At 44.6% G+C, this 18,238-nt stretch overlaps 1 pseudogene; it reads left to right on the top strand.

Annotated features, from left to right (window-relative positions):
- Positions 1 to 3,266: 3,266 nt before the first annotated feature.
- LOC133001259 (NACHT, LRR and PYD domains-containing protein 12-like) overlaps positions 3,267 to 18,238 on the top strand; it is a 52,672-nt pseudogene continuing 37,700 nt past the window's right edge.

The raw sequence follows: 18,238 nt of genomic DNA, 5'->3' as shown, positions 1-18,238 counted from the left end.
CCATGACCCCTCCTCCAGGGGGCATGTACCTGGAAGGTAGGATAAAACAGCTGAGCCCCCTCAGAACTCTGCTTTTTTCCCTGCACTAATGACCTCTCCAGGTCTATACAGATGATTCAGTTGCTACAGGGAGCAACCACAGCCATTCCCTGCTTAAAGACTTTTGAACCAGACCCCCGGGTCTTTCCAGATGTTCCAGCTGCTATTGGGGGCAACTACAAACGTTTGTTTTTAATTCATTTCATTTTTCTTTCTTTTATCTCAGTCGAAGTTATATTTTTTATAGGACTTTTTGCTGTTTTAACTTGAAAGACTGAAACAGGAGATTCACTCGCGGGACAAGCTCAGACATTTTCCACACGGACTACTTTTCTTTCCACACGATCTTCAACCGGCTACAAGCAGCCGCACATCCCTGCAGAAGAAGACGACGTTTATTCTGTCAAGGCAGCACGAGGAAATTCGCTCCCTTTTCCGGTCCAGCGGCCGAGCTTCGTGTCACCACGAGAACCACCGAAGCACCGCTCGAGAGACCACGTGATTCACTGAGCTTCCGGCACATTCGCACAGACGCGCATGCACACCGCGAGGGTTTTACAGTAGGAGGATATTTTGTCTTGGCAGACACTAGTTTTAATACTTAGCGTATTGTTTAATATTTGAGTGTTTTTGTTTATAAGACCTCCGTGTCTTCATTGTTTAGCCGCGGCGAGTCGCCACTTCCGGTTTCCGGTTTGACGGCCGCGTTTGTGTTACAGTGAATAGGGCCGCGAGAAAAGCCTCCGGCCGCGCTGTTTACGTCCGTGTAAGTCTGCAGAGATTTTACCGATCAGAACATTAGCCCACAACGTCCGCTTGGGGGCTGAGTGTTTAAATCACTGTTAACTTGTCTCTGACTTTGATATTTCCTTGCATGCTCTCTCTCTATCCTCTCTCTCTCTCTTTTCTCCTAAACCTACCTACACACCCGTTCCGATCTGTATTTATACAGTTCATGTCACATAGATAAATCTATACTTAGAGAGGCTGAACACATCTGGAAGCCATTCGGCCCCAAGGCCAAAGCAAAGATAAAGAATTCTCTTTCTCGGAAAATTCCTTTGTGTTAAATTCGCGTGGCGACCGCCATTTTGGCCTCCGGCCACATGGTGTCATTAACATAGGCTCCATTTTGAATAACGCGAGTTAGACCACCATTTTGAGAGTTTATTATTGCCACGCCTCTTCTCTCTCTCTCCTCCCCTTTTGGCTCTTTGGCCATTTTGAGAGTTTTTAGGCCTAATAATTCCTTGAATCATTATCGGCCGCCATTTTGGATGCGACCAGACCACGTCACCACGTGACTGCGTCATCGCCACTCCCCCTTTCTCTCTCTCTCTCACACACTAACACACACCCACATACACACAAACACACACACACACACAGAGAGACACATTGACACAGACACACACACACAGACAGACAAACATAAACCATAGGTTTCACATGTGTTTCTGAATTGTGATAAGTGCTGCTGCTGCTGTTATCTTTGAAATATTGGAGTTTGTTAAAATGATGAATCATTAAATAACATTAACTTTATTTCACACACACACACATAGACACACACACACACACACACACACACACACACACACACAGACACATTGACACAGACACACACACAGACAGACGTACATAGACCACAGGGTTTACATGTATGGTCTGAGTTGTGATAAGTGCTGCTGTTGTTATCTTGAAATATTGGACTTTGTTAAAATGATGAATCATTAAATAACATTAACTTTATTTCCCCTTTTTAATAAATGCTTTTGTAATTAAAGTATCTGTAGTCTGTGATTATTTGTGCATATGTGTGTGAATACAGCTGGATTATGATAGCCTGTGCTCGAACTTAGAACCCTTCACTGTTTATTATATAATCATTAATATTAACTATTGAGATTATTCATTTAACATTTATCATATGAGACTGATATTTATAGTTTGACTCGTTGGTCCCTGTAACCAGGGTGGTGCCCCGCTACGATAAGTAATAATTACAGATTGTATCATTCTTAATTGATAATTTTATTGTTTTCATTAATTATTTAACTATTCTTAATGGATAACCTTATCATTTCTAATTCATTATTTTACTGTTCTTAAGTGATAGCCTTATCATTTTTTATTATTTTTAATAAATAATTTTTATTATTTTAATAATCATATTTCAGGATTATTAATAATTAGCCAACGTCAAATCTACTCCTATTGCACAACACAGGTCTTTGAGTGTGAACAAATCCTAATTGTCATATTTTAGGATATGGTCTAGTAATTAGTTTCAATGATTTAATACGCTGCAGTTATCAGTTCCGAGTTATATACATTTTTGATTCATTTAGAACAACAAGGCTACAGGTGGAGTGCACTCACTGTGGAGAATTTCCATTTGAGATAACATGCAGGGTTGTTTCCCTGAAACCAATCGATTGGTTTGGACTTCAGACTTTCTTTGTTAGGTTTCCTCCGTCTGTCTTCTGAACAAGCAGACACTCCAATGTACACTGTGTTTTATAGACGGCCTAATTTCACCTGAAGCCAAATGAACGTGACAGATTAAAAGGATCCATTAACACAGATCTGAAACACTCTTCTACTCTGCATTCAGGAAACTAAAACTGAGATCAAAGATTTATTACAACATGTTCAGGTCACAAGATTTTTAGAAGCCGAAGTTTAATAAATCAAGGAGAGAAACATTTGAGCTGAACAGTTGAAATTTGAAATGTTTAAATGTGATGAGGAAACATTAAGTCAGTGCAACGGTGTAAATATGCTGTTAGTTAAATCCTGTTCAACGTGGAACTGCAGTCACAGTTTTTTTTTTATGTATTTCTTTTATTACGCCAGGTGTCTTTTTTGAAGGCCCACAGCGGGAACTTCCGGGCGCACCCTTTTCTATCTCAGAAGCAGATTCCCCAGCTCTGGGTAAGTCGTGTCTCTCTGACTGTTAGTGTTTTAGTTACTATCTTATGGTTAATTTAGTGTATGAAACGTGTTTAGTAATATGCAACTTTTGCAACTTTTCTTTTGTAGATGACTGTGACTGTGTCCCGTTGTATGTTACAGAAAATAAAGTTAAACTGTTTCACTAAGCCTGAGTCAAGTGAAGTGAATGAAGAAAGCAGACAGAGACCGCAACATCAGCATCAGCCTCTGTTACGGGTTGAAATGTTGAAAAGTTTAATGTTTGTTATTGCAACAGAGGCTTTTAAATTCGGTTTACTCTGGATGAGCGTGGCTCTCTGTTCTGTTTGTCAAATACGTCTCTTTCTCCCACACACACACCCAGAGTCACGTGATTTCCAGTAACTGCAGAGCGGAGGAGGAGCTTCCAGTGAAAGTGAAAGTAAAGTGTTCAGTCTTTGTTCTAACTTCAAGGAGCAGACGGAGGAGAAGTGAAGTCTGAGGCTGGTGAGTGTTCAGCAACATTTATATTATTCATTCATATTATTTCACTGTCACCGACTCTGGGTCAGTTTTCTACTCGTGGATTTTAGAGAGAAGAAGATTCAGGATGAACTTCTGTCAGTAAATCAACACTTTGACTCAACGCTGTGATTGGCTCAGTCCAACACATTAAACCTACAACTGTCTCAGGTTACCGTGACAACAGGGAAACAGTGTAGGAGGGTTGACTCTGTTATATTTGAAGAAACACTGAGTTTACATACCTGGCTTCATTGTGTGTGTTTGATCTCACAGTGTTTTTCCTCTCAGACTGAAGATGAGTGGTTATGAGGAAGAGGAAGAGGAGAGAGCAGAGTCTCCAGGGTTCAGCTGTGTGTCTCTGAAGAGTGACTGGTCAAAAGGAAATCCTCCAACCTTCAGTAATGAACCTGGACCCTCACACACAGAGTAAGAGACCTGCTACAAACATGTGAAGCTCCAAACTGAATCCTCAGAGAATGAACCAGTGAATGATGTGTTCTGAATAAAAACCTGTTTGTGTTTGCAGAGGTCAGGACCACAGACTGAGAGCAACGTCTCCAGGGTCCAGCTGTCTGTCTCTGAAGAGTGACCAGTCCATGTATCTTCCTCCAGTCTTCAGTAATGAACCTGGACCCTCACACACAAAGTTAGAGACCTGCTACAAACATGTGAACCTCCAAACTGAATCCTCAGAGAATGAACCAGTGAATGATGTGTTCTGAATAAAAACATGTTTGTGTTTGCAGAGGTCAGGACCACAGACTGAGAGCAGAGTCTCCAGGGTCCAGCTGTCTGTCTCTGAAGAGTGACCAGTCCATTTATCTTCCTCCAGTCTTCAGTAATGAACCTGGACCCTCACACACAGAGTAAGAGACTGTTTCTACTGTGACCTGCTCTGAAGAGGATCTAGTTTCCTCTAGTGTGGCCCCTGCATTAGGACACAGCTTCATTGAAGTTGGTGACTAATCTCTCAGAATCACTCAAAGAGCTCAGACCTCCATCAAGAACCAACACGCTCCTTATGAAACCACTTTGAAATCCACTAGAGACTCATTTTGATTAGGATCTGCACCAAATTCCACATACTAGTAAACATTAGTCCTCTGAACATGTCTGTGAAAGAGACCCTCCCCCCCCCCCACCCCCGATCTGGTTCACAGACCACACCGTTCCACTAAATTTCCTGATAATCTGTCATTTTTTAGAATCCCACTAACGAACCAACCAACACACAAACATACTGGGTGAAAACAAAACTTCCTTGACAGAAGTAATGACAACCTGTGACTGTGACATGTGAGTTATCAGGAAATGTCTTCACAGGAAGAGGAAGAGGAGTCATGTTTCTGAGGAGGAGCAGTCGTCCTGCTGTGCTTTGTGTCAGGACGTCCTGAAGGATCCAGTCTCCACCAGCTGTGGACACTGGTTCTGCAGACAGTGCATCACCTCATACTGGGACCAGTCTGGTTCTTCAGGAGACTCCTGTCCCCAGTGTGGACAAAGATCCAGAACAGGAGCTGGAGGTCAGACAGCCGGTCAGAGCAGCACTGTACATGTGTCTGCTGATGTCTTCACTTCTGACAACAGCACATGTGGTTTTATTTTGTTCCTTCATACAGCATCAACATTTAACATCGTTATAAAAGCACAAAGTTAAAAAGCTTTTATTTTCTGTAGTTTTTCTGTATCTGATGAAAACAATCAGCAGATTCTCAGATTCTCTGTCTCTGACATTGTTTCTTGTCTTTCAGCAGATCGTGGTCTGCAGGAGGTTTTAGATGAACATAAGGTCAGTCTGAGGAGGAGGTGTGAACATGTGACTGAAGGAAGTGATGAAACAGGAAGTAGAACCCTCCTCAACAGGATCTACACTGAGCTCTACATCACAGAGGGACAGAGTGAAGACGTTAATACTCAACATGAGGTGAGGCAGCTGGAGACGGCTTCCAAGAAGAAGATCCTCCACGACACTCCCATCAGGTGCCACGACATCTTTAAAGCCTCCACTGACCAGCAGAGACGCATCAGAGTCGTCCTGACCAACGGCGTCGCTGGCGTTGGAAAAACCTTCTCTGTGCAGAAGTTCACTCTGGACTGGGCAGAGGGTTTAGAAAACCAGGATGTGGGTCTGCTGACTGTGCTTTCGTTCAGGGAGCTGAACCTGGTGAAGGACCAGCAGCACAGTCTCCTCACGCTGCTCCGTGTTTTCCATCCAGCGTTACAGAAGCTCACGGCAGAGACGCTCGCTGTCTGTAAACCTTTGTTCATCTTTGACGGCCTGGATGAAAGCAGACCTTCTCTGGACTTCAACCACAGGGAGCTTGTGTCTGAGGTCACACAGAGGTCATCAGTCAACGTGCTGCTGACAAACCTCATCCGGGGGAATCTGCTTCCCTCTGCTCTCGTCTGGATAACCTCCAGACCTGCGGCGGCCAATCAGATCCCTCCTGCATGTGTTGACAGAGTCACAGAAGTACGAGGCTTCACTGACGCCCAGAAGGAGGAGTACTTCAGGAGGAGATTCAGTGATGAAGAGCTGTGCAGCAGAATCATCTCACACATCAAGATGTCCAGGAGCCTCCACATCATGTGTCAAATCCCAGTCTTCTGCTGGATCAGTGCTACAGTTCTGGAGCACATGTTGACCACAGAGCAGAGAGGAGAGCTGCCCAAGACTCTGACTGACCTGTACTCACACTTCCTGCTGGTTCAGACAAAGAGGAAGAACAACAAGTACGGTGAGGGACATGAGATGACTCCACAGCTGCTGACGGAGGCTGACAGGGACGTTCTCCTGAAGCTGGGGAGGCTGGCGCTTAAACATCTGGAGGAAGGAAACATCATGTTCTACCAAGAAGACCTGGAGCGGTGTGGTCTTAATGTCACAGAGGCCTCGGTGTACTCAGGACTTTGTACTGACATCTTCAGAAGAGAGTGTGTGATCTTCCAGAAATCCGTCTACTGCTTTGTTCATCTGAGCGTTCAGGAGTTTCTGGCTGCAGTCTACATGTTCCACTGTTACACCGAGAGGAACATAGAAGAACTCAACAACTTCATGGGAACAGATGAGGACACAGAAGAACTCAACTACTTCTCGAGAACAGATGAGGACACAGAAGAACTCAACAACTTCTCGGAAGCAGATGAGGACACAGACAGGACCTCCTCCCTGGATGACCTCCTGAAGAGAACCATGAAGAAATCCCTCACCAGTACAAATGGTCATCTGGACCTGTTTGTTCGCTTCCTTCACGGCCTCAGTCTGGAGTCCAACCAGAGAGTCTTAGGAGGCCTGCTGGGTCGGACAGGGAACAATCCAAAGATCATCCAGAGAGTCATCAACAACCTGAAGGAGATGGATAGTGATAAGTCTCCTGACAGAAGCATCAACATCTTCCACTGTCTGACTGAGATGAACGACCATTCAGTTCATCAGCAGATGAAACAGTTCCTGACGTCAGAGAACAAATCAAAGGAGGAACTCTCTGAGATCCACTGCTCAGCTCTGGCCTACATGCTGCAGATGTCAGAGGAGGTTCTGGATGAGTTGGACATGGAGAAGTACAACACATCACACCAGGGTCGATGGAGACTGATCCCAGCTGTGAGGAACTGCAGGAAGGCTCGGTGAGTCCAGACATGATCAATAACATGTTCAATCAGTGGAGATGAGTCGTTCTTCAAATACACTCTGTGTGTGTGTGTGTGTGTGTGTGTGTGTGTGTGTGTGTGTGTGTGTGTGTGTGTGTGTGTGTGTGTGTGTGTGTGTGTGTGTGTGTGTGTGTAATAAAATTATTATTATTATGTACATATACATTCTCATTGTTCTCATGTACATATGACAACAACTAGATCAGATGTGGAGAGTGAAATCCAACGTGATCATTGTGCTGGAGTTTGAGGATTCAGACATACGACCATGTGGGGTCCAAGGGAGGTTATTGTATATATGTATATGTAGCGAAGCGGCGGCTATGGGTTATTATGTTGCCTACAACGCCACCTGAGGAGTCTCACCTCAGGAATATTACTAAGTGTAGTGTGCGTGCAACAGCACAGGTTCGTTTAAATCACTGGGGCAAGAGACGTGTTTAAATCAATATGAAACTACTTTAATGAACAAAAAGGCATATAATCAAAACACAATTAACACACAAAAAAAAACCAAACACTTGAATTAAAATATATAGTATTTGGACAGGGCTGTGACTCACCGCGGCGACGAGGACCAAACAAAAGGGGGAAAGTGATTAAGAAAACAAACCACCCGTGACACAGCACACCAAACAAAACGGGTCGTGAGGAAGCTCCCTCCCCCAGGAATTGGGCCGCCGTCCAAAGATGATTTAAACTAGTCGAGGTTTAAAACAAGGTAAACAAACAAAACAACACAACAAAATAACACATACAAACCTATCTAAAACACAGTATACTTGGTTTAAAAGATAAGTATAAGATATTGGTGTCCCCCTGGACGTGTTGCTCTCCACACACCGTGAAGGTGCAGCGTAGAGTAAAATGTCTATTACTCTTGGTCCTTGTTTGTAATATTGAACACAATATTAAAACCAGAATTCCCGAAGAGGAGTCCTAAATTCCAGGTGCACCAGAACAGCAGGTTTGAACGTCCTGAGACACGTGGCTGCTGGAGTCGATGAGGGGGGAAGGGCCTCACCCTAACAAACAAATCATGTCATTGATGGACATTATCACAAGACAAATCAGGACTTATCGGACCATACGCTCCACCATGTCAGGCCAAGGGTGCATCTCTGTGGCCCGGAGGGGGGATATCCTCAGCGTTTAGCAGAGTTAGGTAGTTAGCTGTAAGATTAAGTCATGCGTCAGCTACAACACGGTAACCGCGAGGACGGCAGACAACGTCACTTACCCCGCTGGCGCGCTACTGTGCTCGTCTCTCCCGGCGGAGCGGTTCCATGCCTTTCGTCAGAGGCCTAGGAATAACTGCCATGGATGAGATGTGCAAGCCGATGTGCTCACTAGACCACGCTACCCCCGCTCACCAACCGAGGTCCAGGGATGAGGCAAAGGGCCAGGGAGAGAGCTAGTGAGAGTGCGCTGTTACCTAAAATAGGGGTGCTAGCGCCCCACTTGGCGGGGAGGGCGCACGCAGGTATAGCGCTCCGAGTGGCAGGGCGGGTGCCCACATTTGGCCATATATATATATATATATAAATATATATATATATATGATCAAACAGCTAGCACAGAGTGAGGAGACGATCACTGATGAGAATCACTGACGGTTCCTTGAAACTGAAGAAGCAGGAAATATAGTTTATTCTTCTTTCTGGTCAAACTAGAGTTCCCACCCTGCGTTTGTCCTCCACCACCAACCAGTGCAGTGTCTGTCCCTCCAGGTTCCTGACATGTTGACTTCACAATAATATGAGGTCACTGTGACCTTTGACCTTTGACCACTGAAATCTAATCAGTTTTATCTTTGAGTCAAAGTGTGAAGAAATCCCCTAAAGACAGATTTGAGATATCATGTTCAAGAGGCCATGAACATGTTCTGTGACCTTGACCTTTGACCTCTGAACACCTGAATCTAATGACTTCCTCTGTTAGTCTGAATGAACGCTTGGACCAAATCTGAATGGATTCTCGTCAGGATTTTTTAACAAAGAGGGGATTTACCAGGGTGAGGGTCAAATGATCACGTTTTGTATGAATGTTGTGTTTTCTGATTTAATTCTCACAGATTTGATATTTTCTGTAATTACAGACTCCGTGGTTGTGTCCTCTCAGAGACTCACTGTGAAGTCGTGGCCTCAGCTCTGACGTCAGACCCCTCACATCTGACAGAACTGGATCTGAGTCGCAACTGGCTGCAGGATTCAGGAGTGAAGCTGCTGTGTTCTGGACTGGAGAGTCCAAACTGTCGACTGGAGACTCTGAGGTCCTTAAATCCTTCTTCACTTTTCAGACTTTCTTTCTTATTGGGTCATTATTTATTTAAATTGTCTCAGTTCTGCTCTGCTCACTGTCCCTCAGTCATCTGTCCCTCACCCAGCCTGTCAGTCACGTCCACCTCATCAACTCCATTCACCTGCACTCACCTGCTCCTGATCACTGAGAAAGTGTCAGTAAATAACATGTGGACTGAGGCCGAGCACTCGTCCTCCTCAGGTTTTCAAAATAAGACACATTCTTATTGAAAAACGTTGGACAGTTGATAAGTATAGAAACAAACAGGAAGTTACATCAGGAGCCGTCCCTACTTTAAACAGTGTTTAATTACACAAACCTGCTCAGTGACCAACACACAGAGAAGAAGCTGACGAATGAAACAATGGTCCAACATGTCTGATCTGATATTTATCTTCAGGTCACAGACTGGACTGAGGTCAGCAGCATGTTGAGAGTCTGTATTGACATGATGACGATCCACAACAACAGGAGGACACATTCTAATATTCATATTTCTTTATTCAAGTTGGATTTCTGCAGACTGTCAAAGATCAGCTGTTCTTCTCTGGCTTCAGCTCTGAGGTCAAACCCCTCTCATATGGGAGAACTGGATCTGAGTAGAAACATCGACCTGCAGGACTCAGGAGTGAAGGAGCTGTGTGGTTTTCTACAGAGTCCAACCTGTCGACTGGAGATTCTGAAGTCAGTTCACTGACTGACTTTTGTAGATCTCAAAATCTAGAAACAGCATTTACTCACAATTTATCTCATTTAATTCTAATTGAACATAATTCCTTTTCAAACATAAGTTCTTGATTTCCTAAACTGATCTGCAGGACAGAGACCGGGTCCAAATAATGTATTTGTACTGAATCACGACTCGTTTTTTAGTCCAACATGTCTGATTTCATATTTATCTTCCATGTTGTGAGTCTGTGCTGACATAAATATGTGTCTGTAATTGCCACACATGAACTCAGTTTAACTTACAGTTAAGTTTTATTCTTTATCCAGGTTGATGGACTGCAGACTGTCAGAGATCAGCTGTTCTTCTCTGGCTTCAGCTCTGAGGTCAAACCCCTCTCATCTAAGACAACTGGATCTGAGAGGAAACGACCTGCAGGACTCAGCAGTGAAGGAGCTGCTTGATCTACAGCAGAGTCCAACCTGTGGACTGGAGACTCTGAGGTCAGTAGATGGGTGGAGTCAGTCCACGCTGCTTTCATCAGTATTTTACTAAACACAGTCAGTATCACAGATCCAGGGTCTGTGCTACCAAACAGGATTTGTGGTTTTCAGGTTAACTTCAGCTTTAGTTTTTTCAGTCCTACGAAGCTCGTCCACTTCTTAACGAGGTGAATCACCATGGTAACTTCTGATGAACGGCTAACCTGCTCCAGGTTAAGTTGGAGATCAACCCGTATCAAAGCTCCGCCCACTGACCACAGTGACTCTACAGTACACTGTTGTGTGGTGCACGCTCTCCTTAAAGGGACGGATAAGGGAAGTTTAAATCAACGTCTGGTTGGTTCAGTTGATCTCTAACTCACCCAGAACATCTCAATGTCTCCAGACTCATCGTGTCACCAACACACCAGATGCACTCAGTCAGCTTCCTGAAGACAGGTCCAAGTGTGTGTCCTCAGAGACAGTGAGACAGTGTGTGTCCTCAGAGTAAGTGTGTGTCCTCAGAGTCAGTGAGACAGTGTGTCTCCACAGAGACAGTGAGACAGTGTGTGTCCTCAGAGTCAGTGATCGTCCTCAGAGTCAGTGAGACAGTGTGTGTCCACAGAGACAGTGAGACAGTGTGTGTCCACAGAGACAGTGAGACAGTGTGTGCCCACAGAGACAGTGAGACAGTGTGTGTCAACAGAGACAGTGAGACAGTGTGTGTCCACAGAGACAGTGAGACAGTGTGTCTCCTCAGAGACAGTGAGACGATGTGACAGTGTGTGTCCTCAAAGGTCCCAGTTTGTCAGAAGCAGATGTTCATCCACACACAGTGAAACATGTCTTCACCTGTAACAGCAGTAAATCCACCTCTCAGGTGTCCACTCTGCACTTTGACATGCAGAGGACACACACTGAGCTCTTAGCGTGTTCATTCCAACACGTGAACATGAAGCAGAGAGGAAGCTGCTCCACCTCTGAACAGGACTGAAGTCCCTGCTGCTCTTTCTACTGGATGAGCTGCATCACTGACTCACAGCTGATGAAGTGAGTCTATGGAAAACTGATGTCTTCTTCTCTCAACAGGTGGGAGGGGAGAGAGCCGTGGAGCTGAGTGTGAAGAGGACAGTGTGGACGGAGGCTGAGCTGTGTCCTGAGGATCCAGAGGCTGAAGCAGCAGCAGCTTGTGTGTAGTCTCCAATCTACACAACCCCTATGTTTGTGAGATGAAGCCGGAGCACCTGGAGAAAACACGGGGAGAACATGCAGACTCCACACAGGAAGACCCCATCTGAACCGGATTCAAACCAGCAACCTTCCTGCCCCGATTGTGTTCATTCACATGAAGAATGTGTTTATTGAAATGACACAACACAAGCAGAATATATAAACCCTCTATAAAGAGTCACATACAGTGTGTTTAAGTTTGTCTTTATTATTTTCCACCTTTGTCCCTCAGTCTGTCTCCATGTGTGTAGAACCACATTCTGTGTATATGTTTGTTTATGATCTTAAAGTTCCTGGATTCACGTCACAAATTGATTTAGTTCAACACAAAGTTATACACATTGAAATCACTTTGAGTTTAAGATCAGAGTTTTGTCTTTGACACAAAAGATCAAAACTCTGGACTTAAAAAGGGGACGTTTTCATTTCTGCATCAGGTGCAGAGCGGTGGTGGCTTTTCTACTTTTGACCCACAGGTGGCGCTGCAGTATAACAGCAGCACATCCCAGTCAAAGCCGTTATATTCAGTCTATGAGTCAAACACAAGGATCATTTCCTCTGACAAACCAGATGTAACGAGAAGAAAAACATCTCAGAGAGAAAAGTTCTGTTTCTACTTGTCTCTGCTTTAATGCTCAATAAACATCCTTCCACCGACTTCACTGGAATCATGACTCTGCTTTTCTTTCCTCTTCAAACAAACAGGTGGAAACATCTCGTCCTTGGTGCAGGTAAAATAACCAGAGACTATGATGCAGCAGGACTGCTTGACATATAGTATTGAAGTTATGCTTCAAAATGTTTACCCTCATCAATGCTGCTAAAAACTTTAATTTAATTTTGTTGTTGTAGTTTTTCATGACTCTTGCTGAGGGTTAAGGACAGAGGATGTCTCACCATGTTAAAGCCCTATGAGACGAATTGTGATTTGTGAATATGGGCTATACAAATAAAATTTGATTGATTTATTGACTGATGTGTGTGTAAGGCAAAGACCAGCAGGGGGCGCCGCGTGGCTGAGAACGGAGAGTCGACCCTTGGTCTCTTTGAATATGTCTTTAGTGTTTTAAGGTCAAGCTAAAAGCAAAGTGTAGTAAAGAAGCTCCATGTACTTCAAACATCTGGCCCTGAAGTGTTCCTCTTGTTTCTGGTTCGCTGCTCCCAGCTCCAATCTGTACAACCTGCAGAGCAAGTTCCCAGCAGCTTGTTGCCTCCTGTGGTCACGTGGTGCTTCTCCCACTGGCCACCAGCAGCAAGGTCCAACTAGGGATTCTGAACAGAGTCGAGATCTCACATTCCCTGGAAGAGGAAATCCACAGAGAGTGATGCATGATCCTGATCAGCTCCTCCACAACTCTGCAGCTAAACATCATCAAGACACGGTCCAGAAAAGCAAAGCACAATTCAGCCTCGGACCCAGAAAGAGACGCTGGCTACGTGAACGACAGCTGGTCGCACACATCAGCTTCCTCCTGTTTCACATCAAGGTGAACGGGATCCTGATGTGTCACGTGCATGAATGAGCCTCGTGCACAGTGTCTCAGTGGAGCAGATCAGCTCCTGTGCAACATCGAGTGAAGATGGAAATAAAAACGTCCCCAGATGAAGGAGAGACGAGGGAAGAAGAGAAGCAGGAAACCGACCGGATGTGAACGTGACAGTGAACCAGCAGCGAGGCATCTGTCGGGACGTTGGCTGAATGTTCCCGTGATTCATCTCGTCCACGATCCAGAAGAAATGATCTTTCTATAGAAAACCAAAGTGGAAACATTCCTCTCTCTGCAGCTCACCTGACTTCACCTGCTTCTGGCCTCTGACACGAGAGGATCTAAAGCGCGTGCATGAGTTTATTAAATCATGTCCACACTGTAAACAACATGGACTCACACTGTCATCGACTTTACACTGTGTGACCATAATAACACAATCCACTGAATTACAGTGCGCTGCTGTGTTTTCTCATTCTCACAGTAAACTGCTGGCAGCAGGTTCACAGGGATTTACCGCTTTCTTACTGTGACCTTCATTTACAGTTTAGTGCTGTCCACATACTAAACACACTATAGTGCTGTATTTTATTATATTTACAGTAAACTATTAGCATCAGTCTTTACATTATTGTTTTAAATGAAATTCATCACAATCTCAAATACAGTTCAATGTAATTTAATGAAATAGCAGAATGATGACAGTCAATTCCTATAAATCAAACTCCTCTTTAACAAAACCTTGGTTCCCTGTGTTGATGTGATATTCTGAACAACGTGTACTGAATGATTACGGTAAATGAAATGCAGCAAACACAACTTTCTATAGAAAAGAGCAAAAACCAGATCATGTTTTCAGGTCTTGAAGGTTTCTTCACACTCACACAATCCTGTAAATCAAATGACACGTGCTTGATGTAGGAGACAGAAAGTCATTACTGTTGCAGAACAAATCCTGTTGTTAGATATTATCTGCAAATGCATTTAAAAAGTGTTCCAGCATTATAGACAACGTGATAATAACATACTGCTCTGATACAGTGGGATTACATTAACAACTGCCCCCCCCAAACAGTGCACTTCCCTATCCTCCTCCACCAGGACTGAAACGAGCCTGAGGGCAGATCGGTGGCTTTATATCAGTGAGCGGCTGGATCGTGCAGAATGAGACGTGACGTCATGATATTCACGTGTGTGTGAGTGAACATGGCTTGTTGACAGTGTCAGTCAAAGAGGGGGGGGATTTAATATGTCATTTTATTGATTCTACAAGTGTCTCTGATCTCTTTTTATTTAGGATAGTACAAATTTATATTTGTTATACATGTCATTGATTAAAGAGACTGAATGGGTTCTCTCCGTACACACATCACATCCTTCCACCTCCTTGGTGCAGGAGCGAGAACGACTCAGAAGAGCTCGTACCTCCGAGGCCCTTTGTTCCAATCAAGCCACATGACTCACACTCAGAGAGATCAGTTCTATCAACATGTCTGAGTTTCTTCATCAAGATCCTCATCTGAGTCTCTGAATGTCAGTTGAAATGAAAACACGTCTCTAAAAGGATTCCTGGACTTTCCCTTTAGATCAGATCTGTGACAACATTTAATGGGTTCTTTCTTGTCCCATCCGTTACCTCTTCCTTTTCACACCTCTCTCTCTCTCTCTCTCTCTCTCTCTCTCTCTCTCTCTCTCTCTCTCTCTCTCTCTCTCTCTCTCTCTCTCTTCCCCCCTCTCCCCCCTCTCTCTCTTCCTCATGTAAACTAGTAGTTGTTCTACATATATTTATGTAATGCTGATCTACCAAGAGCAAGATGGCGCCAGTGTGTTTGTCGGCCTGCCGTCAGCTCCGTCAGCTCGTAACTGTTCGAGTTGTTCTATGTTTGTTTATGCTGGCACTTATGCTATGCGGGCACTGCTCTGTTGCCGCTAACTGGACCTATGATCGTCAGACTCTGCTACATCTCAGAAATGCACTGGTGACCCATACTAGTGGGTCTCCTGGTCCCTACACCAGATGTCCCCCTCCGTTTGTACACCCCTACCTGGTGTGTGTCCTTCGGCTACCCTGCTGTGTCTCTCTCCGGAAGAAGCGTCGGAGGCGCCGAGGCAAACGCGGAGGAGTCCGGGTGGAGTCCGCTGTGTCTTTCTCCGGAAGAAGCGTCGGAGTCCGCTGTGTCTCTCTCCGGAAGAAGCGTCAGAAGCGCCGAGGCAAACGCGGAGGAGTCCGGGTGGCGATCAGGAAAAGAGCGTGTGTTACTCCCGCACAGCCGTGGCCCTGTCATCTCTCTGCAGCCCATCTAGGACGGAAAGATCTCTTCCTGGCTCGTCGTTCGTGGGATCCGAGGTACTCCTGCCATGTATCCATCACTCCGCATCGACCCCAAACACCTGTCAGCTCTGCTCGTCCGAGACTGCGGATCCGTAGCGGTGGAGTGAACTCCGTGAACATTCGCCCTTTGGATTACTCCCGTTGCCCCCAGGCTGCGATTCATTCCACGGCAAAAATCGCCTTGGTCAACTACAGGTCTGTGTCTAACAAAACTTTTGTTTTAAATGACTTCTTCTCTCATCACAATCTGGACTTCCTGTTTTTAACCGAGACTTGGATCAGCGCTGGAGTTGGCCAGTCTTCTGTCTTCGGCGAACTTTGCCCTATTAACTGCTCGTTCATTAGCACACCGAGGTGCGCTGGAAGAGGAGGTGGAGTAGCTCTCGTCTTCAAAAATCATTTTAAATTACGGACACTCTCTGTAGGGAGTTTCTCCACTTTCGAATTGCAATGCGTAATTGTAGAATCTGCTATGTCCCCACTGGTTTGTGTACTCATCTATAGGCCCCCTAAGCCTGACAAAGACTTTATAACAGAATTCTCTGACTTTCTCTCCCATTTTGTCTCATTGCATGATCGTCTTCTCATACTTGGTGACTTTAATATCCACGTCTGCTGTCCAGACAGACCCATGGTTAACGAATTCCGCGGTGTAATAGATGCCTTTGGTCTTACTCAACATATAAATAAAGCTACTCATATTTTGGGACATACACTTGATCTTATTTTATCTTATGGCTTTTCTGTAGATAATATTGTGATTGAGGATGCCACTTTCTCTGACCATAAGCCTATTATGTTTGATGTTACCCTCTCCAATCCATTGCGAACTGCCAGAGCTCAAGGTCGTTACTCTCGCCGCATAAACTCTCTTACTGCAGCCCAGTTTTCTGATAGCTTTCTTAGTAAAACTGTTGCATCTACCATTGCAACAGCGGCATCATCCTCTTCTAGCCCGGATGATTTAGTCAGCCTTTTCCACTCTTCTTGCTCTTCCATACTTGACTCTGTAGCTCCTCTTACATATAGCCGCCCCAAGCAAAAATCTCAATGTTGGTTGGATGAGGCCACCCGCTCTCTCAGACAGGCCTGCCGTAAAGCCTAAAGGAAATGGAAAAAGGATCACCTAACTGTCTCCTTTGAAATTTTTAAAACTACACTAGCTTCCTTCCAGGCAGCAGCAAAAAAAGCCAGGTCAAAACACCTCTCTGGTCTGATTAGCAAACACTCTAATAGACCCAACATTTTATTTAGCACTATTAATTCTTTTATCAACCCTCTTAACTCCCCAGTTGCTGATGTATCTACTGATACCTGCGAGAAATTCCTTAAGTTTTTCACCAATAAAATAGAGAACATTAGATCATTGTTTACCCCCTCCTCATCACCCTCTCCACCAGATTATTCTGGTGCACCAGCTATTTTTAACCAATTTCAGCCCATTTCTCTCATTGAACTGCAGGATTTAGTATTGCACATGAAACCCACTGCATCCCCCCATGATGCCATTCCCTCTTCTATCATAAAGGATGTTTTTGATGCAGTTGGCCCCTCTATTCAGGTAATTCTAAACTCATGCCTCACATCCGGCACTGTCCCTACATGTTTTAAGCATGCGGTTGTCCAACCCTTGCTTAAAAAACACAACCTTGATGCTGAATGCCTAAAAAATTACCGCCCCATCTCTAAGCTTCCTTTTTTTTCTAAAGTTTTAGAGAAAGCTGTTTTGTCACAGTTGACTCCCTTTCTGACCACCCACCACATACTAGAACCCTTTCAATCAGGTTTTAGATCCCTTCACAGCACAGAAACTGCCCTGCTTAAAGTAACTAATGATCTGCTCCTCACTTTGGATTCTGGTGATAATGCCATCTTGATATTACTTGACCTTAGTGCTGCTTTCGACACTGTAGATCACAACATCCTCCTCACCCGCCTGGACCAGCAGGTGGGTATCAGGGAGACTGCATTACTTTGGTTCAGCTCTTACCTTAAACACAGGACTTTCTCTGTCTCTATAGGCCAGTTCTCTTCATCATCTGCCCCTGCCTTTTATGGGGTCCCTCAGGGGTCCATACTGGGTCCCATGCTATTCAGCCTGTATATGCTCCCACTGGGTGACATTATAAGAAAGCATAACATCTCTTTTCATCTCTATGCAGATGATTCACAGCTGTACCTGCCATTAAAATCTAGGGACTCCATCCAATCTCTCCTGGTCTGTCTTGAAGACATCAGAAACTGGATGGCCAACAACTTCCTCCAGTTAAATGGTGACAAGAAAGAAGTCATAATTTTTGGCCCCCCCAATGCAAGATGCACTGCTCTAAATAATTTAGGTTACCTCACTCCATTTGTCACACCCTACGCCAGAAACCTGGGTGTCATCTTCGACTCTGAACTCTGTCTTGACAAACAGATTAGTAATGTGGTCAAAACTAGTTTCTACCAACTTAGAGTGATCTCCCGCCTCAAAACCTTCCTATCTCATAAAGACCTGGAGATAGTAATTCATGCCTTTATTACATCACGGCTGGATTATTGCAATTCCCTCTACCTCGGCCTCCCCCAATCCTCACTCAGACGTCTACAGCTGGTTCAAAATGCA

This window comes from Limanda limanda, chromosome 5 (genome assembly GCF_963576545.1).
Source record: "Limanda limanda chromosome 5, fLimLim1.1, whole genome shotgun sequence".
Classification (NCBI taxonomy): Eukaryota; Metazoa; Chordata; class Actinopteri; order Pleuronectiformes; family Pleuronectidae; genus Limanda; species Limanda limanda.
This window is presented reverse-complemented; position numbering and strand designations above follow the sequence as displayed.